Raw genomic sequence first — 13,382 nt, 5'->3', positions numbered from 1 at the left:
TATTTAATCCCTGCAGACTAAGAAGAAGCCAGGAAGGATTCACCCAGCCCGAGGGCATGGACTCCATCATATTCTCAAGAAAAGCAACCATTTCTCAGCATAGTTATAGCGTACAGAGAGCCCAGTAGCCTGCTTCTGGCAAATGCCCATTATGGCATGTCGAGTACATTGCTGTCTAGCAGGGTTCAGTTTGGCACAGACGTCAGTGTGGATGAGTTAGCAAAGCGCTAATTAAAAAGTGTTGATTAGAAGGTGGTGGTGCAGAGGTGTTAGTCTTAGGGGAGAAACAGGCATAATTACAACATGTTCTACACCGCTTTAAACAACGGGAGAAAAAAAACTAGACAGACTTGTTAATGTTTTCAAAGCATGGTGTTGACGTATACTATTTTTACTCTGAACTTCTCACTGAATGTGGTGCTTTGAAAATTGTCAGTAAACGAAACTGCAACCGCCTGACTGTTGATTTCGTTCAATGACAAATAATTCTGTCAGCATTTCTTTAATATCGCCGTACGCCATTACAAAACACAAACAGACTATGAATGAAATATGAGCGTGTGGACTACGTCGTTGGCTGTCAAGCTTCTTTGTCAAAGCTTGACAGCCTTGACAAAGACAAAAGAAAAAATTATTTCAGTCAAAAATTCAACCAGTCATCTTGAAAGTCCAGGCGCAGTTCATATATTGAGAAATGATTTTATTTGGATTAATTCAAAACATCCTTTTCAGCCGAATAAGATGCACCCCTGGGAGCAGCATGACTGTTTTGAGAGGGGAATGGATCAAAGACTGAGCATAGCATGAACCCTAAACTCAAAGTAAGTTTTTTTTGGCTTCAGTATCCAATAACCTCCAAATGCACCCACTGCACTTGAAAAACACTCTAGTGTCTGCTGTCTGCAAAGAAACATCCCCGGAATGCATCACGGTAACTAATAGGATGGTAGAAAACTAACACAACAAACCACTAAGTATAAATTTTAACAGCTACATGGATGATATATCAGCCACATATCCTTTAAAATCTAGACTGAGGATGTGCTTTGTGTTTGATTAATCTTTAATGGCTGCCGTCAAGCTTTATTCATGAAATATCCCATGGGGCTCTTGGAAGCTCACAGATGTAGCATACGTTGGGCAGAGTTCCTGTTCTTTCCTGTGTTTGCACGCAAGGCTTCAGAAAATGGATCCATAGATTTACAGTAACAGTAGAAATTGCATTGGAGGTAAAGCTGTGTTGTGTAGTAATGTCATTAAATCGGAGCAAAGAATAAACAGTCAAGAATATTGCCAGGGTTAAAAAAAAATAAAGAACTGGTTTTACAGAAATGCTTTTAAAAATATAGGTACTAAATTACTTGAATAATACTGGAATCTGCATTGTTCAACTAAATTTGAACGAAACAATGTGCAAAAATTTTCTGACAGAAAATAAAATAGTTTATGGTTTGATTGCGTTCTTTACACACACAGGTTGATTACAACAGCAAACACACAGCACAACTAATGCAGTCAGATTCATTTTATGGTAAAAAAAATTACAAATCATTCTCAGTCTCATGAAAAGTCTATCTATTATGTCAGGAAAACATGGTATAAAAGGTCTCTACCTGTACCTGTCACTGGGCTGGTACCCTTTGGAAAAGTACCACTTTGCACCTGAATAATAGTAACTCAAACGTACATATTGGTACCAAATGTAAACATATCTGTTATCGGCTATACTGTACACAGCTGTTACCGGGATAAACTCCTTTAAAAAAGTCTTAATATCTACCATATATATATTTGGTACCAATACAGGTATGTACCTTCAAGATACTAATATAAACTATTTAGGTGCAAAGCTGTACTTTTTTATAGGGGTACAGGCTCATGCTGTGGGGTACAGATTTTAACCATTTCTTCATGGCAGCGTACACTACTAGATATGAATCTACATTGATCTTTCTGAAAAGTGAAAGTTATGGATTTTTTAAAACGTTGTTTAAAGAAACAGGCAAGGACAGTGGCAATGCAGCTATTGGTACATTTATTAAAAACAACGAACAATGGCTGTTTGTTTAAATGACAGTTCCTCTTTAATAGAAAACCAAATATATACAGCCGTGGAAAAAATGAAGAGACTACTTCAAGATTATTTCTGTTTTTCAAAATGTACTATTTATAATTATGAGTGTAATTAAAAATGCGTAAAAACTAGCGACAACATTTCTGCAGAGTTCCTTGTACAATATTGGGTCTCATTCACTAAGCATGCGTACACACAAATTTGTGTTTGAGATGTGCGTACAAATTTTTCACGAACAATTTGTGATTCAACAAAAACGTTCGTATCAAAATGTCTTCTAAATGTATGCAAAAAATTTAAGAAAACCTAAAACCATTACATGATAAATGGATAGTGATAGAAAAAAATCCACATCCAGGCACTCGCAAGTATAAAAGTAAAAAGCCTTTATTGTAAAGACAGGGAAAAGTAAAATCACCAACGCGTTTCAACCCAAACAGGCCTAGGGATGGGCGATATGGCCTAAAATCCATATTGCGTTATACATTGCAGCCTCTTGCGATAGCGATATGTATTGCGATATAATAATTTAAATAGACTCATTTCAGAACAGGTTACATAGACCCTTAGAAAAGCCAAACTGCTAAAAAAGTAAGTAAAAGTGAACCGTTATGGATAGATTAGTCTTGTTACTTCTCTTAGCTGGAACTTTTGCCTGACACACTCTACAGCAGGGGTGTCCAGACTTTTTTGTCTGGTGATCTACTTTTAAAATGATAAAGCCGACAAGATCTATCTGCTAAAAAACACAGTTAATTATTTTTATAACACTAAACACTTGAAATGCTTGTGAGGACTATACTGCATAGGCCTTTATATATATATATATACTGCATGTTTCACAATTACTAGACCATAATGCCAATTTCGCACGTGGAGCAGCAGTTAACTTATGTGCGATCTACCAGCATTGCCGTATTGGACACCTCTTGCTCTAGTCTACAGAGTAAATGTTCCTGCTGCTTGTTTGACGGCTTAAATCCAAATAATAGATGTTGCATTATCGCGATAGTGCAATAGATTTAAAATCTCTATCGTATGCCAATTTTGTATCGTTTATATTGCATATCGTTTATATTGCCCATCCCTAAACAGGCCTTCATCATAATTTTTTACACATTGTGTGTGTCATGCTATTTAAGGCGTTATTTCATGTTAAAATAAATGAAAGAGACAACACAAGTTGTGTTAAAAACAGTGATGGGAGTAACGCATTACAATTAATTCTGTTACTGTAATTCCACTACTTTTAGCGGTAATAAACATGTAACGAAGTATTGTTTTTAAATCAAGTAACGCAGTTACAATTACTGAAATTTAAATGAGTTGGTTACTCACGTTACTCTACACTGTAAAAAAATTCAGTAGAAATTACAATGTTATTGCAGCTGGGTTGCCGGTAATTTACCGTAGATTTACATTTATGTTATTTACTGGCAAGAGTTTGTTCAAAGTTGAATAAATTTTAAATATTAACAAGTCTTTATCTTTACAGAATAAAACTATACAATAACAGCCTCAAGCAAAGCATTCTGGGAACCAGAAATCATCATCAACCTTTTTCTGTTTTTTGCTTCAGATTTTGTTTCCCAGAATGTTTTGCTTTTGTTTTTTTATTTTTACTCTGTAAAGACAAAGACTTGTAGATGTTTAATGTTCATTTAACTTTGAGCAAAATGTTGCCAGTGTGGCGACGAGGGGGTGAGAAGTTAGCTTCGACGAAAGAAAGATTTTACATAAAATTCCGACTACGCCACCCTGGGACTTACACCCAGGGAAATATTCCTTACACCCAGAAAGGCGGTAAGGCACACAGGTTCGTTCCTCTTAAAAGTGAAGGGAGCAGAAAATAGTACAAAAAAATATAATTTTTATTCCACAATATTCTGTGTTCATGTCAATGAGCTAGATGTAAAATAAACAGAAGACAACATTATTCAAAACAAATCTGTCTCACTGCAGTAAATACAAAAAAACAATGACATAAAACATCACAATCACAAAGTTACACAAAAATACAAAACAATTGAAGGTTTAATGGTCCTCACTGCTACAATGCAGTGCGTGGAAAGGAAGACAAATAATAAACTAATTAAAATAATACACAAACCTACAGAGCTGAGGTTACCCACTCGAGGGATCACTGGCACAAGTTGTCCAAAAGCACACTTTCGCACACCACACCGTGAACTCAATGTACACACACTTATACACTTCAAATGTGTAACACGGGAACCGTTGAGCGGTACCACCACCACCACAAGATCCCTCACCCGTGGGGACCCCAGCTCCTGAAAGGATATAAAGCTAAATAAATATTCAAAACAATAATATACAAATTTTACAATAGAAACAAAAACAAACAAACAAAGAAAACTGGCAGCTACACGAAAGTCATGGCGCAAACACCAAAGTCCATACGCCGGCTCCAATGCGCTAATCCTCCACTTCAAGATAATACACACTCAAGTCAGAAACCAGACAGTGGACGGTCCGGTTTACAACAGTGACAATAATGTAATGTTACAGCGGTGCGATAAAACAGCACGAGACTCAAACAGGCAGCAACCAGAGGAAACCACGTAGAACAAAAGGGAGAACCCTAAAGTAAACAAACATAATATTAAAAATCTAAACATCATACACTAACATTACAATTTGTGGTTGGACACTTACCGCACAGTTGCATCACCCCAGACACATTAACGTCTTTTACAGCACTGTTTAACCTACAACAGGTCAACCACAGCCAACTGAGGGTGCACAGTCATTTAAGCCACCAACAGCACAAGGGCACCAGTACGCTGGACAAACACGCTAAAACCAACACAAAGTTTTAAATAACATACAGATTAAAACTACGAACAGCACATTAACAATTCTCACCTGTCGCTATTGCTACAAACACCCGGGGGAAACACAGGACATGACGCATTCCGAGCAGCAGCCAATCAGTGCTTAAAAAGGGACTGCCCCTTCCTGATAGGTGACAGTAGCTGTCAATCACAGCTCACCTAATCCTGCTACACCAGTAAAATACATAAATTTAAATCTACGGTAATTTACCGGCAACCCAGCTGCAATTTCTACTGATTTTTTTTACAGTGTATTTTGTGATAAATGAACACTTGCAGACAAGACATTTCTGATCTAATGTCGCAGGATCGTGGTGGGCGGCACAATGAATAATAACACAAAAGGTGTCTTAGTATAGGGACGACACATTTTTTTTGCAGTGAGGGTGCTTGACTCTAGAGAGTAACACCTGTGCACATTTTCAGGATATCACCACTAAAGATCTCTTAGAATTAAACTATACAACATAGTATGTTTTATAGTTGTATATACACATTTTATACAAGACGATTATATTTTGTAAATATTCATGTAAATATGATCCATTTATTTTTCCTACTTTCTTCCTTATGTAAACGTTCAGCGATGCAGAGAATCCCACAAGAAGCAAGACCCCATGAAAGGTCAACTACAGATTAAAACTCAAAAAATGAATTTTAATATCGTTTAAAATTTAGCATCCAACACAAGTCGTTTCTCTCTATTAAAGTCAATTTGTAACAGAAGCTCCCTACAGACTTACCCCCATAATAAAGCCATCTCTTTCTCAGCGGGAGAGCCTTATAAATCCATCAGCGGCACACAGCCATGTCACAGATCCACTCTCGAAAGGTCCCTTGGCTCGTGTGTCCCTAAGAATGGAGTTTGTGTGTTAGGGGACCACTGTGTTTGATTTACCCTGACCTTTGGTTGAGCAAGTGAAAGGTGTTGTTGCGTGGATGTAGAGCGTTCCATAAATCTGGAGAGGGGGTAATTACGATCCATGGATTTAACACACCACACAGGCCCTGACAGCTAATTCAGTCCTCTGTGGGACTGTTAAAGCAGAGGCTGGGTGTGTTGAAGACAGCCAAGCTGTTATTTTGGTTGTTTTGGTAACCACATTCACATTATTTTCCGAAACCAAGAATAAATACCACAACTTTTGTTTGCTGATAGAATAGCATTACAAATAAAATTGTTTAAAGTTCAACAAACTCCTAAGCTCAAATATTAACCTTGCACAAGCACTTTTGATGCATCTAATAACATAAAACTATAAAGACTCTGAGTCCAGTTAATGTCTTAAAAAATACCCAGCATGCTCTATCAGCAACCCACAGTGACAACACATCTTGTTAACATCACTTCACCAGCAGGAAAACAAAAGAGAGAGTAAGAGAGAGAGAAGACCCCACTGTACTTTTGGTCCTATTTCTGCAAAACAAAGGTTAGATATTTGCACTGAACTTTACGTTTCCCCTGTGGAACATCTGCCACGTTTTAATGGAAAAAAATATCTGATTTATTCATGAGTTATTTGCTGCATTTGTTATGCAAGAAACCTATTCTCGGTATTGGAGGGCACTAGAGTTAATGGCGAATATGGCCCCGCCTATGTGTAATGAGTGTCACACATTCTCAATTTAAAACCAATCTAGTCGAGCATCCGGCCAGAACAGCATTGCAACACATACGCATGCTAGAAATGTCAGCACATGCATACCAGCAATAGACAAGACCAGTGGAGTTGCTGAGTTTTAAAGGGAAACCTATCAAACCTGTACACTGCGCTGTTCTGTGACAAAATATTTTTTTTCTTTTTTTTGGTTTGACATTAGAATGTGTTATATCAATACAAAAATACATTATTTAAAGACATCATAGGCAAATTTCCAATGTAAAAGATGCTATAAAGTTTCTTGTTTTAGCTTTAAAGTAGCAGTACACATACCCTACATGCATCAGGCAATCCCACAATGCAATGCAAGTAGCTTAGCAAACTAAATATAAGATGGTGATCTGAAACAAGAGACACGCTGACTATTTTAACCCATACTTGTGCAATCTTTTACTTTGTCAAAAAGCTTATCAACTGTGAATCCACACTCCCTTGAAAGGCAGCTGCCTATAGGTATTAGAAAGCAAGGAGGCTTAATATATTTAAGGTTCTCTGAGAGGGCTTTCGATCCCTCCACATAAATATCTACAATAACAGTCAGCCTGCCTTTAAGAGTGGACAAAAGCAAAGAACAATAACTGTCAGATCAGATAACAACAGCCCAGCGTACGTCTCTGTATACACCCGATAAAACAAAAGGGCCAGCGGCGGCGTAAGCACCCATAAATCACCTCTACACGCAGGCGTAAAAAGCTGTGATTGGTTTAAGAATCTTATGCGAAGGGCTCTTCAAACTCAGTTCACGTCCAGTGAGGAATCCTTAAGGAGATCATTCAAAGAGGAGTTAATCAGACACCAAAGGCTGATAGGAGACGCAATATAGTAGAGCTGATAAACTAGACACAGACAGATTTCATGCTTAAACCCTCTCAGATGAAATGAACTATGGTGAGTAAATTTATAGCCACACAAAATGGCAGAGGAAATTTATTTCCATGAATTTTCCCATAAAGAACGACATAAATTTATTAAAGGGAAGTCAATGTGTAGCAACCTGGAATTTTTTTTATCTAGAGTTATGTGGCTTGTAGTCTACCTCCAATAGCTTTGGGGGCATTTATGTGCTTATGTACCCTTAACAATTGATCAAATTAACTTAACAGACCAAGACATTTAAAATGTACTGTCGAAAATAGTGATTACTTGTCCTTCACGTATGCACTCTAACCCTGGATTCCCACCAACTGCGGAGCGGCTGCAGATCGGCTCCGCTGCGTTACGGCTCCGCACTCCTTCGTCTGCCAATACCCACCAGTTCTGTATTTGTTGCATAGCGGTTGCTTGCTGAAGTGACGAGGACCTATGAGGTCTTGCAAATTCACGTGATGATCACGCGATATCTAGTTCTGTCTCCGCCCATTATGACGGTAAATTATGACTTTTGCTGGACCAGCCCAGATCATGATACGAGATCTCGCAAATTCAGGTATGATTACGCGATATAGTCATGGCTCCACCCTGCGGAGCTGTCCGGCATCCGGCAAAAATAGAAGCTCTGCGTATTTGTTCTGGAGGGCTGTGGATGGCCGGAGCTGTGACGGATTCGGAACGCAGTCAGTGGAAAACACACATTGACTTGCATGGAAACCGATTGACTCCGCCACCGTTCCGCAGCCGGTGGAAATCCAGGGTAAGAATTGTGCTAAATAGTACTAAAAGCTCGTAATCATAGGGGAACCATTTTCAGCACTAAACACCTCGGTAGAACCATAAGTGGTGCTAAAGCATGACTATAGAGTGTGGGTGTATACAACTTCTTGTAAAAACTGCTTTACATAATAAAAAAATACTTATAAATACAATTGATCATTATGGTAAAAATTTTTTTTAAATAAATTAATCTTGTCTAAATCTATTACCAAATGAACAGCAACCAAAACATTCAGCCAAAAATGGCAACAAAACTTCTGTATGACCGAGTAAGTAAAAAAGACTGAATACATTTCACCAAACAATAACGTTTTCAAACACAGATGCAGACGCTTTATAAAAGCAACAAAAATGATGGCAGTGTGAAAGCATTTTAAAGTGTCAGAGAAAGAGGCTTTTTTGCTATTTTCAGACAAACTGTTTTGGTTGGCGAACATTCAGTGCACCCCTTATTACAGTATGTATTCATACGTGTACTATAATATATCTTTTGAAGCAAACCTATTCACTTGTGAGAGAAAAGGATTGATATTTTCCTTTCAGGCGGTTAAAAATGTGGACCACAATTCAATGGCATTGCAAAGCTACAAAGAGCCAGAACAGTACTAAAAAAAAAACTGATTGTGTTCAGCTGAAGAAAGGAAGTCATATATAGCTGGGATGACATGAAGGTAGTTTTGAAGAATTTTCATTTTCTGGTGTAAATCAAACAGTTCATTGCGATGTGATACAATGTTGGTTTTCTCCACCAGCGATGCGGTATTTGTCGATACATCAATCACTTCTTCGGTGCAATTACAATTTGATTCAATTAATTTATCGATATTTTTCTATGACATGCATAGTTAAGCAGTTACATTTTTACTTACAAATGCAACCAAAATATATAACATGAACATTTAACTCTCTTTTTAAAAAAAAGTTGCCAGCAAGCGCCAGCATTTTTATGATATAGACAAATGTGAGGGTTTTGTCTTGTGTTCTGTGTGGTTTATTGTTAAGGTCTTTTATGTTGAAGTCATGTCTCTGGTCTTTTATTTTGAAACTATGTCTCATTTCACCATTCACTTCCTGTTTGTCAGTATATAGTCGGTTCAATCTCATCATCTCACTGCTAAGTATTGTTTAGTGTAACAGCTGCCTTACTAAGTGTCTTCATTGTTTTTTGCCATTGTTCATTGTTTCATGTTGCCTTGTTCATGTTATGACCCTTGCCTGCTGTCTGGATTAAGTTTGTGGATTACCCTTTTTGGATACGTTTGCCTGCCCTTTAGGATTTTACAATAAACCTCTTTGAACTTGGATTAATCTCGCTCTCTCTCGCTTTGTTTAAGCAGCCCCTTCGTTACAACAAAAGTTTAATGTCTTCCAGAAAATGTTTTTCTTTAAATATATAAACATACAATATATCAAATGAAAGAAGAGCGCTTTCAAAAAAAAAAAAACTTTTATCCTACCTTTATTTGTTCTCTTTTTACCACCTCTCAAATATGGGTAGGTTTCTTCAAAAAAAAAAAAAAAATAAGTTGAGATAATTGCATTTTGTCAAGGACGTTTGATAGAGATCAGATTCGCGATGATCAAAACGTACACGGAGTTTGAACGGTTTGGCCTTAGTGGTTGCTACCAGGTTTTGTAAGTTGGGTAAAAGCATCACCTGGTGGGATAATCACAGAATTTTTTGCTCATTTTATCGTGGCATTCTCACGGATCTCCGCATTTTCCGTGGCCCTGCCACGGACTTTCTTTTCCGTGGCATTCTCACAGATTGGTTACTGCGTTTTTCTATTTTCAAACCATTGTCGCTTCGGTTTAGGGTTAGATTTGGTGTTTGCGTTAGTATGTCACTTTAAGTATTTGTTTATACTATTTTTTCTGATGTATTCTTTTATATTCTTTTATATTTTCTAAACTTTAATCAATTGTCGCCTGGCATTGGGGCAGGGATGTCATTTTATGTAAATCTAACCCTAAACTGAAGCGACAATGGTAAGAAAATAGGACAAAACAGTTGAGTAACCAATCCGTGAAAAGAAAGTCTGTGGCAGGGCCACGGAAATATGCGGCGATCCGTGAGAATGCAACGGAATAATGAGCAAAAAATTCTGTGACTATGCCACGGAAATTCATGAGATCAGGTTGGGTGGATTATATCGGAAATATGGATTGCCGGAAAAACTTGTCATTGGCAGGGAAGTGTCTTCTCTTAATTGACAAGTTAACTCGTGGGGACAGAGTAAAATAAACTCTTTGAAAATGGCACAATGTCCCAATCACTCCGCCCAAGTAAAAGAATATAGTTCCCAGTATGTATACTGTTAAAGATAGCTGTGTCTCATATGACCTTGTTATTTGTACACGGTGTGACTACATGAAGCACAACACATAAACAGGAAAATGTTCACATTATTTTGTCACTTATTGGAAACAGTATGATAGCTGAAGCCATTCACTTACAGTCTTTGTGCTAAGATAAGCTAGCGGGGCTGCGTCAGACAGAGTTACAGCACGCACGGAGATGAGAAAGGTATGTATGGACTAATCTAACTCTGGGGGATACGGTGAATAAGATTAATTCCCAAAATCTTGGCGTGTTCCTTTAAAGTGCCCTATTTTCACACACTACATAATATACCAAAACTTATTTTTTAGTACTTAAGATAATCTTAAAAACATAGGTGTCCTAATCGGTGTTATTTTGAGATGTCATGAATATGATCTGAAATGCATTTAACATACTATCTCATATTACAAAAATTTTTACACTTGAAGTAAACTTGTACTCATCTTTCATACAAAGTTGGGTTCAACTGTATTACAAGTGGTACCTAAATACATTTTTAAATTACATTTTAGCATATTTCATATTAATGTACTAAAGAACAAAAATGTATGCTATATTAAGTACAGAATTAGTACATGAAAATAGAGCACCTTTAAGTAGATTATGGAATTGTACTCTTTTAACTTGAGCTTACCGTACACATACAGTATTGCAGAACATTTGATGATGAAAGGGCAATAATAATGAAATGCATCTCTATTACATTAATTTCAGGAACCATCTAGTAATTTTCTTAGTTTCACATAACTAAAGCTTCTGGTTGCAAAGCTGTTGGAGTTTTTGACTGAATCAATATTTTAGCACGAATTTGGTTTTATTCCCCAATATTATCTATCATTGTCTTTAATCAAAGGTAATGATTTCGTCCAGGAATCCTAAAATGCTTTAAAAATGGGTTAGATCTACCGTGTGAGCGTGTGAACTGACTGAAATGCATGTGTCTCACGGTGAATGCGTGAGACTTGAGAGCCCTGATTTAATATATATCAAGAATAATTCAAATAAATGAAGCATTGAATGTTTCATGACTTTTAATGTAATCAAATGAGGAAAATGTAGTTGATATATGTTTTTTTAATTAAAATAGACCAGTTTCTCTGATTGGTTGTATTGCGGCGTCTCATGCGTCTTTACGTCTTTAGCATATTAATGTGACTTGATACTAGCAACGTGTTTTTTTCGCTGCATTTTATGGATCGTGTAAAATATGGATATAAGAACATTTAGAACGAACCAGCACCGCCTGCTCCATCTGACTTCATGCAAACACTGGTTGGCTCAAACCTGAGTAGTTTGTGATCTTCTTTCCTTTACACGGGAAATGAGCTGACAGACTGTACCAGTTGTATGAGTGTGTGCGTGCACTGTATTTGTTGTTTTAATGCCTTGTTTTTGCAAGTTATTGTTGCTAATTGCGTGCCCCCCAACCGTTGAAACCTGCGTGCCCCCTGTTAGTTATGGTCTGGCTCCGGCTCTGACCCCTAGTGAACTATTCCTTTGAAACAGTAACTTTCTAGTTACAAGCCCTAAGTTTTACCCACTGCACCAGATACCCTACAATACAAAGATAGTACAAACTCAAATTAGTCATGCTGCATCATACAATATTCATTACAACTATCAAAAATTTTCAAAAACGTAATAATAAGACAGATAATATGCCACATTCAAAACTATTCAGAAATGTTTCACTTTAATTCCATGCTGTTGGACAACAATACACTAAACATTTTTTTCACTCACTCCACACCTTTGTTTTCAGGAGAGGCAATTCTCTCTTTTGAATCAGAGGAGCAGCGAGTGAGACGATGGCCATTTGCGCTCGGGTTGACTTTTGACCTCGCCTGATTCTGACTCGCAGTCACTCTCTCAGGTGGCCTGTCTATAAAATCAGTCCATTTCATTTAGTTCTTTATGTCTGGGCACACTGATCTCTTTTTCATTACATTCTACTTTAAAAAAAAGGGCTCAATTGAAAAACCAGAGGATGGAGAAAGTGGTTTGGAAGCACAGGTGAGCTAAGACGGACAATGCCACCCAGTTGATTTTACACAGCTGCACACTGGGAAGCCAAAGATGGTGTTACTTTCCGAAGAAACAATTGAAACGTAAAAGGTAAAATCACTGTCTGCAATTCAACAATCCATTAGAGAAAGAAGCTAAAGTGCTGCTACCGTGAACTGTGTATAATTTGTTAACTGCCTGTAATTACAGAACCTATTATACTACAGCAAATACATTAGTAACAGATTCCAGGAATGAAACTTATTGGGTACAAACAGTCCCCAAACTAGTAGTAAATAAACAGCAAAACAGACCAACCGGATACACTAATTTAAATAGTACTCTGACATTTGTTGAGAGTTCTCTATAAAACTATGTAGCTCTCCTACAAAATGAAGCCTGCAATTAGGAGACCTTTAGTATACCGTTGTATAAACAGCATATTAAAGTTTTAACTTGCCTCAGGGAAATGTGTTTATTATTTAAAAAAAGTCATTTGTGCAATAGTTTAATACAGAGAGTCAACTATAAGTAAACCATTGGTAGGTTAATTTCCCCAAAGTATAAACACTGTTTAAAATCAATATTTTTCAAATATTCATTATTTGTCTTTTATACCACGGGGCTGTTAAATACTTTACTCTGATTGGTTGAGCAATGGGTATTATTGATGTGCGGGTCGTAAGCGGGTTGCCAGTTTACGTAGCAATGTAATCTAATGGCTGTTTCCAAGCACTTTAAGGTTGAAATAATCCTGTTTCACTTGCATTAAAATGTCTATTTAATGGTCACAG

General features: G+C 37.2%; 1 protein-coding gene and 1 long non-coding RNA gene across 10 annotated transcripts in view; both read right to left on the bottom strand.

Annotated features, from left to right (window-relative positions):
- The window catches only part of ppfia2 (PTPRF interacting protein alpha 2), a 237,113-nt gene that overhangs the window by 100,843 nt on the left and 122,888 nt on the right, over positions 1–13,382 (bottom strand). The gene's annotated exons all lie outside the window — the stretch shown is intronic.
- On the bottom strand, positions 3,924–5,097 carry LOC129454203 (uncharacterized). The gene is made up of 2 exons (XR_012365535.1): positions 4,961–5,097; positions 3,924–4,891 (listed from the first exon to the last, which is right to left on the bottom strand). It is a non-coding gene; the product is annotated as an uncharacterized lncRNA (long non-coding RNA).

Source organism: Misgurnus anguillicaudatus, chromosome 1, assembly GCF_027580225.2.
Source record: "Misgurnus anguillicaudatus chromosome 1, ASM2758022v2, whole genome shotgun sequence".
NCBI lineage: Eukaryota > Metazoa > Chordata > Actinopteri > Cypriniformes > Cobitidae > Misgurnus > Misgurnus anguillicaudatus.
The sequence above is the reverse complement of the archived record's forward strand: the minus strand, read 5'-3'. Positions and strand labels throughout refer to the sequence as shown.